Source organism: Gorilla gorilla, chromosome 13, assembly GCF_029281585.2.
Source record: "Gorilla gorilla gorilla isolate KB3781 chromosome 13, NHGRI_mGorGor1-v2.1_pri, whole genome shotgun sequence".
In the NCBI taxonomy this organism is placed as follows: domain Eukaryota; kingdom Metazoa; phylum Chordata; class Mammalia; order Primates; family Hominidae; genus Gorilla; species Gorilla gorilla.
In genome coordinates this window covers 21063174-21078742 of record NC_073237.2, presented here as the reverse complement: position 1 = coordinate 21078742, position 15569 = coordinate 21063174, and positions in this window count along the sequence as shown.

The window sequence follows — 15569 nt, the reverse complement described above, 5'->3', positions numbered from 1 at the left end:
AGAAACTTATTTGGGATGAGTTTACTCCACTAACAGACTTGATCATTTCTTTTGATATGGCAGTTTGGAAACACTCTTTTTGTAGAATCTGCAAGTGGATATTTGGATAACTGTAAAGATTTCGTTGGAAACGGTAATATCTTCACATAAAATCTTGACAGAAGCTCTCTCAGAAACCTCTTTGTGATGTTTGTCCTCAACTAACAGAGTTCAACATTTCTTTTGCTACAGCAGTTTGGAAACACTCTTTTTGTAGAATCTTCAAGTGGATATTTGGATAACTGTGAAGATTTCATAGGAAACGGGAATATCTTCATATAAAATCTTGACAAAAGCATTCTCAGAAACTTCTTCGTGATGAGTGTCCTCAACTAACAGAGTTGAACCTTTCTTTTGACAGAGCACTTTCGAAACACTCTTTTTGTAGAATCTGTAAGTGGATATCTAGATAGTTCTAACGATTTCATGGGAAACGGGAATATCTTCATCTGAAATCTAGACAGAAGCACTGTCAGAAACTACTTTGTGATATCTATATTCAACTGACGGAGCTGAACATTCCCTTTCATAGAGCAGGTTGGAAACCCTCTTTCTGTAGTGTCTGGAAGTGGACATTTCGAGCGCATTCGGGCCTATGGTGAAAAACGAAATATCTCCCCTTTAAATCTACACAGAAGCATTCTCCGAAACTTATTTGGCATGTGTGTCCTCAACTAACAGAGTTGATACTTTCTTTTGATAGAGCAGTTTGGAAACACTCTTTTTGTAGAATCTGCAAGTCGATGTTTGGATAACTGTGAAGATTTCATTGGAAACGGGAAAATCTTCATGTAAAATCTAGACAGAAGCATTCTCAGAAACTTCTTTGTGATGAGTGACCTCAACTAACAGAGTTGAACCTTTTTTTTTATAGAGCAGCTTGGAAAAACTCTTTTTGTAGAATCTGTATGTGGATATCAAGATAGTTCTAACGATTTCATTGGAAACCTGAATATCTTCTAAAATCTAGACAGAAGCACTGTCAAAAACTACTTTGTGATATCTGCATTCAAGCCTCAGAGCTGAACATTCCGTTTCATAGAGCAGGTTTGAAACACTCTTTCTGCAGTATCTGCAAGTGGACATTTCGAGCGCTTTCAGGCCTACGGTGAAAAAGGAAGTATCTTCCCATAAAAACGAGACAGAGGATTTCTCAGAAACTTATTTGGGATGTGTGTCCTCAACTAAGAGAGTTGAACCTTTCTTTTGATACAGCAGTTTGGAAACACTCTTTTTGTAGAATCTGCAAGTGGATATTTGGAAAGATGTGAAGATTTCATAGGAAACGGGAATATCTTCATGTAAAATCTAGACAGAAGCATTCTCAGAAACTTCTTTCTGATGTGTGTCCTCAACTAACAGAGTTGAACCTTTCTTTGGATAGAGCAGTTTGGAAACACTCTTTTTGTAGAATCTGTAAGTGGATATTTGTTTAACTGTGATGATTTTGTTGGAAACGGGAATATCTTCATCTAAAATCTAGACAGAAGCATTCTCAGAAACTTCTTTGTGATGTTTGTCCTCAACTAACAGAGTTCAACATTTCCTTTGCTACAGCAGTTTGGAAACACTCTTTTTGTAGAATCATCAAGTGGATATTTGCATAACTGTGAAGATTTCATTGGAAACGGGAATATCTTCATATAAAATCTAGACAGAAGCATTCTCAGAAACTTCTTTGTGATGAGTGTCCTCAACTAACAGAGTTGAACCTTTCTTTTTCTAGAGCAGTTTGGAAACACTCTTTTTGTAGAATCTGTATGTGGATATCAAGATAGTTCTAACGATTTCATTGGAAACGGGAATATCTTCTTCTGAAATCTAGACAGAAGCACTGTCAGAAACTACTTTGTGATATCTGCATTCAAGCCTCAGAGCTGAACATTCCGTTTCATAGAGCAGGTTTGAAACACTCTTTCTGCAGTATCTGCAAGTGGACATTTCGAGCTCTTTCAGGCCTACTGTGAAAAAGGAAGTATCTTCCCACAAAAACGAGACAGAGGATTTCTCAGAAACTTATTTGGGATGTGTATCCTCAACGAAGAGAGTTGAACCTTTCTTTTGATACAGCAGTTTGGAAACACTCTTTTTGTAGAATCTGCAAGTGGATATTTGGAAAGCTGTGAAGATTTCATAGGAAACGGGAATATCTTCATGTATAATCTAGACAGAAGCATTCTCAGAAACTTCTTTGTGATGTGTGTCCTTAACTAACAGAGATGAAACTTTCTTTTGATACAGCAGTTTGGAAACACTCTTTTTGTAGAATCTGTAAGTGGATATTGGGACAGCTCTGAGGATTTCGTTGGAAACGGGAATATCTTCATTTAAAATCTAGACAGAAGCATTCTCAGAAACTTCTTTCTGATGTGTGTCCTCAACTAACAGAGTTGAACCTTTCTTTGGATAGAGCAGTTTGGAAACACTCTTTTTGTAGAATCTGCAAGTGGATATTTGTTTAACTGTGATGATTTCGTTGGAAACGGGAATATCTTCATCTAAAATCTAGACAGAAGCATTCTCAGAAACTTCTTTGTGATGTTTGTCCTCAACTAACAGAGTTCAACATTTCTTTTGCTACAGCAGTTTGGAAACACTCTTTTGGTAGAATCTTCAAGTGGATATTTGCATAACTGTGAAGATTTCATTGGAAACGGGAATATCTTCATATAAAATCTAGACAGAAGCATTCTCAGAAACTTCTTTGTGATGTGTGTCCTCAACTAACAGAGTTGAACCTTTCTTTGGATACAGCAGTTTGGAAACACTGTTTTTGTAGAATCTGTAAGTGGATATTTGGATAACTGTGATGATTTCGTTGGAAACGGGAATATATTCATCTAAAATCTAGACAGAAGGGCTGTCAGAAACTACTTTGTGATATCTGCATTCAAGTCACAGAGCTGAACATTCCCTTTCATAGAGTAGGTTTGAAACAGTCTTTCTGTAGTATCTGGAAGTGGACATTTCGAGCGCTTTCAGGCCTATGGTGAAAAAGGAAATATCATCCCATAAAATCTAGACAAAAGCATTCTAAGAAACTTATTTGGGATGAGTTTACTCCACTAACAGACTTGATCATTTCTTTTGATATGGCAGTTTGGAAACACTCTTTTTGTAGAATCTGCAAGTGGATATTTGGATAACTGTAAAGATTTCGTTGGAAACGGTAATATCTTCATATAAAATCTTGACAGAAGCTCTCTCAGAAACCTCTTTGTGATGTTTGTCCTCAACTAACAGAGTTCAACATTTCTTTTGCTACAGCAGTTTGGAAACACTCTTTTTGTAGAATCTTCAAGTGGATATTTGGATAACTGTGAAGATTTCATAGGAAACGGGAATATCTTCATATAAAATCTTGACAAAAGCATTCTCAGAAACTTCTTCGTGATGAGTGTCCTCAACTAACAGAGTTGAACCTTTCTTTTGACAGAGCACTTTCGAAACACTCTTTTTGTAGAATCTGTAAGTGGATATCTAGATAGTTCTAACGATTTCATTGGAAACGGGAATATCTTCATCTGAAATCTAGACAGAAGCACTGTCAGAAACTACTTTGTGATATCTATATTCAACTCACGGAGCTGAACATTCCCTTTCATAGAGCAGGTTGGAAACCCTCTTTCTGTAGTGTCTGGAAGTGGACATTTCGAGCGCATTCGGGCCTATGGTGAAAAACGAAATATCTCCCCTTTAAATCTACACAGAAGCATTCTCCGAAACTTATTTGGCATGTGTGTCCTCAACTAACAGAGTTGATACTTTCTTTTGATAGAGCAGTTTGGAAACACTCTTTTTGTAGAATCTGCAAGTCGATGTTTGGATAACTGTGAAGATTTCATTGGAAACGGGAAAATCTTCATGTAAAATCTAGACAGAAGCATTCTCAGAAACTTCTTTGTGATGAGTGACCTCAACTAACAGAGTTGAACCTTTTTTTTTATAGAGCAGCTTGGAAAAACTCTTTTTGTAGAATCTGTATGTGGATATCAAGATAGTTCTAACGATTTCATTGGAAACCTGAATATCTTCTAAAATCTAGACAGAAGCACTGTCAAAAACTACTTTGTGATATCTGCATTCAAGCCTCAGAGCTGAACATTCCGTTTCATAGAGCAGGTTTGAAACACTCTTTCTGCAGTATCTGCAAGTGGACATTTCGAGCGCTTTCAGGCCTACGGTGAAAAAGGAAGTATCTTCCCATAAAAACGAGACAGAGGATTTCTCAGAAACTTATTTGGGATGTGTGTCCTCAACTAAGAGAGTTGAACCTTTCTTTTGATACAGCAGTTTGGAAACACTCTTTTTGTAGAATCTGCAAGTGGATATTTGGAAAGATGTGAAGATTTCATAGGAAACGGGAATATCTTCATGTAAAATCTAGACAGAAGCATTCTCAGAAACTTCTTTCTGATGTGTGTCCTCAACTAACAGAGTTGAACCTTTCTTTGGATAGAGCAGTTTGGAAACACTCTTTTTGTAGAATCTGTAAGTGGATATTTGTTTAACTGTGATGATTTTGTTGGAAACGGGAATATCTTCATCTAAAATCTAGACAGAAGCATTCTCAGAAACTTCTTTGTGATGTTTGTCCTCAACTAACAGAGTTCAACATTTCCTTTGCTACAGCAGTTTGGAAACACTCTTTTTGTAGAATCTTCAAGTGGATATTTGCATAACTGTGAAGATTTCATTGGAAACGGGAATATCTTCATATAAAATCTAGACAGAAGCATTCTCAGAAACTTCTTTGTGATGAGTGTCCTCAACTAACAGAGTTGAACCTTTCTTTTTCTAGAGCAGTTTGGAAACACTCTTTTTGTAGAATCTGTATGTGGATATCAAGATAGTTCTAACGATTTCATTGGAAACGGGAATATCTTCTTCTGAAATCTAGACAGAAGCACTGTCAGAAACTACTTTGTGATATCTGCATTCAAGCCTCAGAGCTGAACATTCCGTTTCATAGAGCAGGTTTGAAACACTCTTTCTGCAGTATCTGCAAGTGGACATTTCGAGCTCTTTCAGGCCTACGGTGAAAAAGGAAGTATCTTCCCACAAAAACGAGACAGAGGATTTCTCAGAAACTTATTTGGGATGTGTATCCTCAACGAAGAGAGTTGAACCTTTCTTTTGATACAGCAGTTTGGAAACACTCTTTTTGTAGAATCTGCAAGTGGATATTTGGAAAGCTGTGAAGATTTCATAGGAAACGGGAATATCTTCATGTATAATCTAGACAGAAGCATTCTCAGAAACTTCTTTGTGATGTGTGTCCTTAACTAACAGAGATGAAACTTTCTTTTGATACAGCAGTTTGGAAACACTCTTTTTGTAGAATCTGTAAGTGGATATTGGGACAGCTCTGAGGATTTCGTTGGAAACGGGAATATCTTCATTTAAAATCTAGACAGAAGCATTCTCAGAAACTTCTTTCTGATGTGTGTCCTCAACTAACAGAGTTGAACCTTTCTTTGGATAGAGCAGTTTGGAAACACTCTTTTTGTAGAATCTGCAAGTGGATATTTGTTTAACTGTGATGATTTCGTTGGAAACGGGAATATCTTCATCTAAAATCTAGACAGAAGCATTCTCAGAAACTTCTTTGTGATGTTTGTCCTCAACTAACAGAGTTCAACATTTCTTTTGCTACAGCAGTTTGGAAACACTCTTTTGGTAGAATCTTCAAGTGGATATTTGCATAACTGTGAAGATTTCATTGGAAACGGGAATATCTTCATATAAAATCTAGACAGAAGCATTCTCAGAAACTTCTTTGTGATGTGTGTCCTCAACTAACAGAGTTGAACCTTTCTTTGGATACAGCAGTTTGGAAACACTGTTTTTGTAGAATCTGTAAGTGGATATTTGGATAACTGTGATGATTTCGTTGGAAACGGGAATATATTCATCTAAAATCTAGACAGAAGGGCTGTCAGAAACTACTTTGTGATATCTGCATTCAAGTCACAGAGCTGAACATTCCCTTTCATAGAGTAGGTTTGAAACAGTCTTTCTGTAGTATCTGGAAGTGGACATTTCGAGCGCATTCGGGCCTATGGTGAAAAACGAAATATCTCCCCTTTAAATCTACACAGAAGCATTCTCCGAAACTTATTTGGCATGTGTGTCCTCAACTAACAGAGTTGATACTTTCTTTTGATAGAGCAGTTTGGAAACACTCTTTTTGTAGAATCTGCAAGTCGATGTTTGGATAACTGTGAAGATTTCATTGGAAACGGGAAAATCTTCATATAAAATCTAGACAGAAGCATTCTCAGAAACTTTTTGTGATGAGTGACCTCAACTAACAGACTTGAACCTCTTTTTTTATAGAGCAGTTTGGAAAAACTCTTTTTGTAGAATCTGTATGTGGATATCAAGATAGTTCTAACGATTTCATTGGAAACGGGAATATCTTCTTCTAAAATCTAGACAGAAGCACTGTCAGAAACTACTTTGTGATATCTGCATTCAAGCCTCAGAGCTGAACATTCCGTTTCATAGAGCAGGTTTGAAAAACTCTCTCTGCAGTATCTGGAAGTGGACATTTCGAGCGCTTTCAGGCCTACGGTGAAAAAGGAAGTATCTTCCCATAAAAACGAGACAGAGGATTTCTCAGAAACTTATTTGGGATGTGTGTCCTCAACTAAGAGAGTTGAACCTTTCTTTTGATACAGCAGTTTGGAAACACTCTTTTTGTAGAATCTGCAAGTGGATATTTGGAAAGATGTGAAGATTTCATAGGAAACGGGAATATCTTCATGTAAAATCTAGACAGAAGCATTCTCAGAAACTTCTTTCTGATGTGTGTCCTCAACTAACAGAGTTGAACCTTTCTTTGGATAGAGCAGTTTGGAAACACTCTTTTTGTAGAATCTGTAAGTGGATATTTGTTTAACTGTGATGATTTTGTTGGAAACGGGAATATCTTCATCTAAAATCTAGACAGAAGCATTCTCAGAAACTTCTTTGTGATGTTTGTCCTCAACTAACAGAGTTCAACATTTCCTTTGCTACAGCAGTTTGGAAACACTCTTTTTGTAGAATCTTCAAGTGGATATTTGCATAACTGTGAAGATTTCATTGGAAACGGGAATATCTTCATATAAAATCTAGACAGAAGCATTCTCAGAAACTTCTTTGTGATGAGTGTCCTCAACTAACAGAGTTGAACCTTTCTTTTTCTAGAGCAGTTTGGAAACACTCTTTTTGTAGAATCTGTATGTGGATATCAAGATAGTTCTAACGATTTCATTGGAAACGGGAATATCTTCTTCTGAAATCTAGACAGAAGCACTGTCAGAAACTACTTTGTGATATCTGCATTCAAGCCTCAGAGCTGAACATTCCGTTTCATAGAGCAGGTTTGAAACACTCTTTCTGCAGTATCTGCAAGTGGACATTTCGAGCTCTTTCAGGCCTACGGTGAAAAAGGAAGTATCTTCCCACAAAAACGAGACAGAGGATTTCTCAGAAACTTATTTGGGATGTGTATCCTCAACGAAGAGAGTTGAACCTTTCTTTTGATACAGCAGTTTGGAAACACTCTTTTTGTAGAATCTGCAAGTGGATATTTGGAAAGCTGTGAAGATTTCATAGGAAACGGGAATATCTTCATGTATAATCTAGACAGAAGCATTCTCAGAAACTTCTTTGTGATGTGTGTCCTTAACTAACAGAGATGAAACTTTCTTTTGATACAGCAGTTTGGAAACACTCTTTTTGTAGAATCTGTAAGTGGATATTGGGACAGCTCTGAGGATTTCGTTGGAAACGGGAATATCTTCATTTAAAATCTAGACAGAAGCATTCTCAGAAACTTCTTTCTGATGTGTGTCCTCAACTAACAGAGTTGAACCTTTCTTTGGATAGAGCAGTTTGGAAACACTCTTTTTGTAGAATCTGCAAGTGGATATTTGTTTAACTGTGATGATTTCGTTGGAAACGGGAATATCTTCATCTAAAATCTAGACAGAAGCATTCTCAGAAACTTCTTTGTGATGTTTGTCCTCAACTAACAGAGTTCAACATTTCTTTTGCTACAGCAGTTTGGAAACACTCTTTTGGTAGAATCTTCAAGTGGATATTTGCATAACTGTGAAGATTTCATTGGAAACGGGAATATCTTCATATAAAATCTAGACAGAAGCATTCTCAGAAACTTCTTTGTGATGTGTGTCCTCAACTAACAGAGTTGAACCTTTCTTTGGATACAGCAGTTTGGAAACACTGTTTTTGTAGAATCTGTAAGTGGATATTTGGATAACTGTGATGATTTCGTTGGAAACGGGAATATATTCATCTAAAATCTAGACAGAAGGGCTGTCAGAAACTACTTTGTGATATCTGCATTCAAGTCACAGAGCTGAACATTCCCTTTCATAGAGTAGGTTTGAAACAGTCTTTCTGTAGTATCTGGAAGTGGACATTTCGAGCGCATTCGGGCCTATGGTGAAAAACGAAATATCTCCCCTTTAAATCTACACAGAAGCATTCTCCGAAACTTATTTGGCATGTGTGTCCTCAACTAACAGAGTTGATACTTTCTTTTGATAGAGCAGTTTGGAAACACTCTTTTTGTAGAATCTGCAAGTCGATGTTTGGATAACTGTGAAGATTTCATTGGAAACGGGAAAATCTTCATATAAAATCTAGACAGAAGCATTCTCAGAAACGTTTTGTGATGAGTGACCTCAACTAACAGAGTTGAACCTCTTTTTTTATAGAGCAGTTTGGAAAAACTCTTTTTGTAGAATCTGTATGTGGATATCAAGATAGTTCTAACGATTTCATTGGAAACGGGAATATCTTCTTCTAAAATCTAGACAGAAACACTGTCAGAAACTACTTTGTGATATCTGCATTCAAGCCTCAGAGCTGAACATTCCGTTTCATAGAGCAGGTTTGAAAAACTCTCTCTGCAGTATCTGGAAGTGGACATTTCGAGCGCTTTCAGGCCTACGGTGAAAAAGGAAGTATCTTCCCATAAAAACGAGACAGAGGCTTTCTCAGAATCTTATTTGGGATGTGTGTCGTCAACTAAGAGAGCTGAACCTTTCTTTTGATACAGCAGTTTGGAAACACTCTTTTTGTAGAATCTGCAAGAGGATATTTGGAAAGTTGTGAAGATTTCGTAGGAAACGGGAATGTCTTCATGTAAAATCTAGACAGAAGCATTCTCAGAAACTTCTTTGTGATGTGTGTCCTGAACTAACAGAGTTCAACCTTTCTTTTGATACAGCAATTTGGAATCACTCTTTTTGTAGAATCTGTAAGTTTATAATGGGTTTGCTATGAGGATTTCATTGGAAATGGGAATATCTTCATTTAAAATCTAGACAGAAGCATTCTCAGAAACTTCTTTGTGATGTGTGTCCTCAACTAACAGAGTTGAACCTTTCTTTGGATAGAGCAGTTTGGAAACACTCTTTTTGTAGAATATGTAAGTGGATATTTGGATAACTGTGATGATTTCGTTGGAAACGGGAATACCTTCATCTAAAATCTAGACAGAAGCACTGTCTGAAACTACTTTGCGATATCTGCATTCAAGTCACAGAGCTGAACATTTCCATTCATAGAGTAGGTTTGAAACAGTCTTTCTGTAGTATCTGGAAGTGGACATTTCGAGCGATTTCAGGCCTATGGTGAAAAAGGAAATATCATCCCATAAAATCTAGACAGAAGCATTCTCAGAAACTTATTTGGGATGTGTTTCCTCAACTAACAGAGTTGATCCTTTCTTTTGATATAGCAGTTTGGAAACACTCTTTTTGTAGATTCTGCAAGTGGATATTTGGATAACTGTGAAGATTTCGTTGGAAACGGTAATATCTTCGTATAAAACCTAGACAGAAGCATTCTCAGAAACTTCTTTGTGATGTGTGTCCTCAACTAACAGAGCGCAAAATTACTCTTGCTACAGCAGTTTGGAAACACTCTTTTTGTAGAATCTTCAAGTGGATATTTGGATAACTGTGAAGATTTCGTTGGAAACGGGAATATCTTCATATAAAATCTAGACAGAAGCATTCTCAGAAACTTCTTTGTGAGGAGTGTCCTCAACTAACAGAGTTGAACCTTTCTTTTGACAGAGCACTTTGGAAACACTCTTTTTGTAGAATCTGTAAGTGGATATCTAGATAGTTCTAATGATTTCATTGGAAACGGGAATATCTTCATCTGAAATCTAGACAGAAGCACTTTCAGAAACTACTTTGTGATATCTGCATTTAAGTCACAGAGCTGAACATTCCCTTTCATATAGCAGGTTTGAAACCCTCTTTCTGTAGTGTCTGGAAGTGGACATTTCGAGCGCTTTCGGGCCTATGGTAAAAAACGAAATATCTTCCCATAAAATCTAGACAGAAGCATCCTCAGAAACTTATTTGGGATGTGTGTCCTCAACTAACAGAATTATACCTTTCTTTTGGTAGAGCAGTTTGGAAACAATCTTTTTGTATAATCTGGAAGTCGATGTTTGGATAACCATGAAGATTTCGTTGGAAACGGGAATATCTTCATATAAAATCTAGACAGAAGCATTCTCAGAAACGTCTTTGTGATGAGTGTCCTCAACTAACAGAGTTGCACCTTTCTTTTGATAGAGCAGTTTGGAAACACTCTTTTTGTGGAATGTGTAATTGGATATCTAGATAGTCCTAACGATTTCGTTGGAAACGGCAATATCTTCGTTTAAAATCTAGACAGAAGCATTCTCAGAAACTTCTTTGTGATGTGTGTCCTCAACTAACAGAGATGAACCTTTCTTTGGATACAGCAGTTTGGAAACACTCTTTTTGTAGAATCTGTAAGTGGATATTTGTTTAACTGTGATGATTTTGTTGGATACGGGAATATCTTCATCTAAAATCTAGACAGAAGCATTCTCAGAAACTTCTTTGTGATGTTTGTCCTCAACTAACAGAGTTCAACATTTCCTTTGCTACAGCAGTTTGGAAACACTCTTTTTGTAGAATCATCAAGTGGATATTTGCATAACTGTGAAGATTTCATTGGAAACGGGAATATCTTCATATAAAATCTAGACAGAAGCATTCTCAGAAACTTCTTTGTGATGAGTGTCCTCAACTAACAGAGTTGAACCTTTCTTTTTCTAGAGCAGTTTGGAAACACTCTTTTTGTAGAATCTGTATGTGGATATCAAGATAGTTCTAACGATTTCATTGGAAACGGGAATATCTTCTTCTGAAATCTAGACAGAAGCACTGTCAGAAACTACTTTGTGATATCTGCATTCAAGCCTCAGAGCTGAACATTCCGTTTCATAGAGCAGGTTTGAAACACTCTTTCTGCAGTATCTGCAAGTGGACATTTCGAGCTCTTTCAGGCCTACGGTGAAAAAGGAAGTATCTTCCCACAAAAACGAGACAGAGGATTTCTCAGAAACTTATTTGGGATGTGTATCCTCAACGAAGAGAGTTGAACCTTTCTTTTGATACAGCAGTTTGGAAACACTCTTTTTGTAGAATCTGCAAGTGGATATTTGGAAAGCTGTGAAGATTTCATAGGAAACGGGAATATCTTCATGTATAATCTAGACAGAAGCATTCTCAGAAACTTCTTTGTGATGTGTGTCCTTAACTAACAGAGATGAAACTTTCTTTTGATACAGCAGTTTGGAAACACTCTTTTTGTAGAATCTGTAAGTGGATATTGGGACAGCTCTGAGGATTTCGTTGGAAACGGGAATATCTTCATTTAAAATCTAGACAGAAGCATTCTCAGAAACTTCTTTCTGATGTGTGTCCTCAACTAACAGAGTTGAACCTTTCTTTGGATAGAGCAGTTTGGAAACACTCTTTTTGTAGAATCTGCAAGTGGATATTTGTTTAACTGTGATGATTTCGTTGGAAACGGGAATATCTTCATCTAAAATCTAGACAGAAGCATTCTCAGAAACTTCTTTGTGATGTTTGTCCTCAACTAACAGAGTTCAACATTTCTTTTGCTACAGCAGTTTGGAAACACTCTTTTGGTAGAATCTTCAAGTGGATATTTGCATAACTGTGAAGATTTCATTGGAAACGGGAATATCTTCATATAAAATCTAGACAGAAGCATTCTCAGAAACTTCTTTGTGATGTGTGTCCTCAACTAACAGAGTTGAACCTTTCTTTGGATACAGCAGTTTGGAAACACTGTTTTTGTAGAATCTGTAAGTGGATATTTGGATAACTGTGATGATTTCGTTGGAAACGGGAATATATTCATCTAAAATCTAGACAGAAGGGCTGTCAGAAACTACTTTGTGATATCTGCATTCAAGTCACAGAGCTGAACATTCCCTTTCATAGAGTAGGTTTGAAACAGTCTTTCTGTAGTATCTGGAAGTGGACTTTTCGAGCGCTTTCAGGCCTATGGTGAAAAAGGAAATATCATCCCATAAAATGTAGACAAAAGCATTCTAAGAAACTTATTTGGGATGAGTTTACTCCACTAACAGACTTGATCATTTCTTTTGATATGGCAGTTTGGAAACACTCTTTTTGTAGAATCTGCAAGTGGATATTTGGATAACTGTAAAGATTTCGTTGGAAACGGTAATATCTTCATATAAAATCTTGACAGAAGCTCTCTCAGAAACCTCTTTGTGATGTTTGTCCTCAACTAACAGAGTTCAACATTTCTTTTGCTACAGCAGTTTGGAAACACTCTTTTTGTAGAATCTTCAAGTGGATATTTGGATAACTGTGAAGATTTCATAGGAAACGGGAATATCTTCATATAAAATCTTGACAAAAGCATTCTCAGAAACTTCTTCGTGATGAGTGTCCTCAACTTACAGAGTTGAACCTTTCTTTTGACAGAGCACTTTCGAAACACTCTTTTTGTAGAATCTGTAAGTGGATATCTAGATAGTTCTAACGATTTCATTGGAAACGGGAATATCTTCATCTGAAATCTAGACAGAAGCACTGTCAGAAACTACTTTGTGATATCTATATTCAACTCACGGAGCTGAACATTCCCTTTCATAGAGCAGGTTGGAAACCCTCTTTCTGTAGTGTCTGGAAGTGGACATTTCGAGCGCATTCGGGCCTATGGTGAAAAACGAAATATCTCCCCTTTAAATCTACACAGAAGCATTCTCCGAAACTTATTTGGCATGTGTGTCCTCAACTAACAGAGTTGATACTTTCTTTTGATAGAGCAGCTTGGAAACACTCTTTTTGTAGAATCTGCAAGTCGATGTTTGGATAACTGTGAAGATTTCATTGGAAACGGGAAAATCTTCATGTAAAATCTAGACAGAAGCATTCTCAGAAACTTCTTTGTGATGAGTGACCTCAACTAACAGAGTTGAACCTTTTTTTATATAGAGCAGCTTGGAAAAACTCTTTTTGTAGAATCTGTATGTGGATATCAAGATAGTTCTAACGATTTCATTGGAAACCTGAATATCTTCTAAAATCTAGACAGAAGCACTGTCAAAAACTACTTTGTGATATCTGCATTCAAGCCTCAGAGCTGAACATTCCGTTTCATAGAGCAGGTTTGAAACACTCTTTCTGCAGTATCTGCAAGTGGACATTTCGAGCGCTTTCAGGCCTACGGTGAAAAAGGAAGTATCTTCCCATAAAAACGAGACAGAGGATTTCTCAGAAACTTATTTGGGATGTGTGTCCTCAACTAAGAGAGTTGAACCTTTCTTTTGATACAGCAGTTTGGAAACACTCTTTTTGTAGAATCTGCAAGTGGATATTTGGAAAGATGTGAAGATTTCATAGGAAACGGGAATATCTTCATGTAAAATCTAGACAGAAGCATTCTCAGAAACTTCTTTCTGATGTGTGTCCTCAACTAACAGAGTTGAACCTTTCTTTGGATAGAGCAGTTTGGAAACACTCTTTTTGTAGAATCTGTAAGTGGATATTTGTTTAACTGTGATGATTTTGTTGGAAACGGGAATATCTTCATCTAAAATCTAGACAGAAGCATTCTCAGAAACTTCTTTGTGATGTTTGTCCTCAACTAACAGAGTTCAACATTTCCTTTGCTACAGCAGTTTGGAAACACTCTTTTTGTAGAATCATCAAGTGGATATTTGCATAACTGTGAAGATTTCATTGGAAACGGGAATATCTTCATATAAAATCTAGACAGAAGCATTCTCAGAAACTTCTTTGTGATGAGTGTCCTCAACTAACAGAGTTGAACCTTTCTTTTTCTAGAGCAGTTTGGAAACACTCTTTTTGTAGAATCTGTATGTGGATATCAAGATAGTTCTAACGATTTCATTGGAAACGGGAATATCTTCTTCTGAAATCTAGACAGAAGCACTGTCAGAAACTACTTTGTGATATCTGCATTCAAGCCTCAGAGCTGAACATTCCGTTTCATAGAGCAGGTTTGAAACACTCTTTCTGCAGTATCTGCAAGTGGACATTTCGAGCTCTTTCAGGCCTACGGTGAAAAAGGAAGTATCTTCCCACAAAAACGAGACAGAGGATTTCTCAGAAACTTATTTGGGATGTGTATCCTCAACGAAGAGAGTTGAACCTTTCTTTTGATACAGCAGTTTGGAAACACTCTTTTTGTAGAATCTGCAAGTGGATATTTGGAAAGCTGTGAAGATTTCATAGGAAACGGGAATATCTTCATGTATAATCTAGACAGAAGCATTCTCAGAAACTTCTTTGTGATGTGTGTCCTTAACTAACAGAGATGAAACTTTCTTTTGATACAGCAGTTTGGAAACACTCTTTTTGTAGAATCTGTAAGTGGATATTGGGACAGCTCTGAGGATTTCGTTGGAAACGGGAATATCTTCATTTAAAATCTAGACAGAAGCATTCTCAGAAACTTCTTTCTGATGTGTGTCCTCAACTAACAGAGTTGAACCTTTCTTTGGATAGAGCAGTTTGGAAACACTCTTTTTGTAGAATCTGCAAGTGGATATTTGTTTAACTGTGATGATTTCGTTGGAAACGGGAATATCTTCATCTAAAATCTAGACAGAAGCATTCTCAGAAACTTCTTTGTGATGTTTGTCCTCAACTAACAGAGTTCAACATTTCTTTTGCTACAGCAGTTTGGAAACACTCTTTTGGTAGAATCTTCAAGTGGATATTTGCATAACTGTGAAGATTTCATTGGAAACGGGAATATCTTCATATAAAATCTAGACAGAAGCATTCTCAGAAACTTCTTTGTGATGTGTGTCCTCAACTAACAGAGTTGAACCTTTCTTTGGATACAGCAGTTTGGAAACACTGTTTTTGTAGAATCTGTAAGTGGATATTTGGATAACTGTGATGATTTCGTTGGAAACGGGAATATATTCATCTAAAATCTAGACAGAAGGGCTGTCAGAAACTACTTTGTGATATCTGCATTCAAGTCACAGAGCTGAACATTCCCTTTCATAGAGTAGGTTTGAAACAGTCTTTCTGTAGTATCTGGAAGTGGACATTTCGAGCGCTTTCAGGCCTATGGTGAAAAAGGAAATATCATCCCATAAAATCTAGACAAAAGCATTCTAAGAAACTTATTTGGGATGA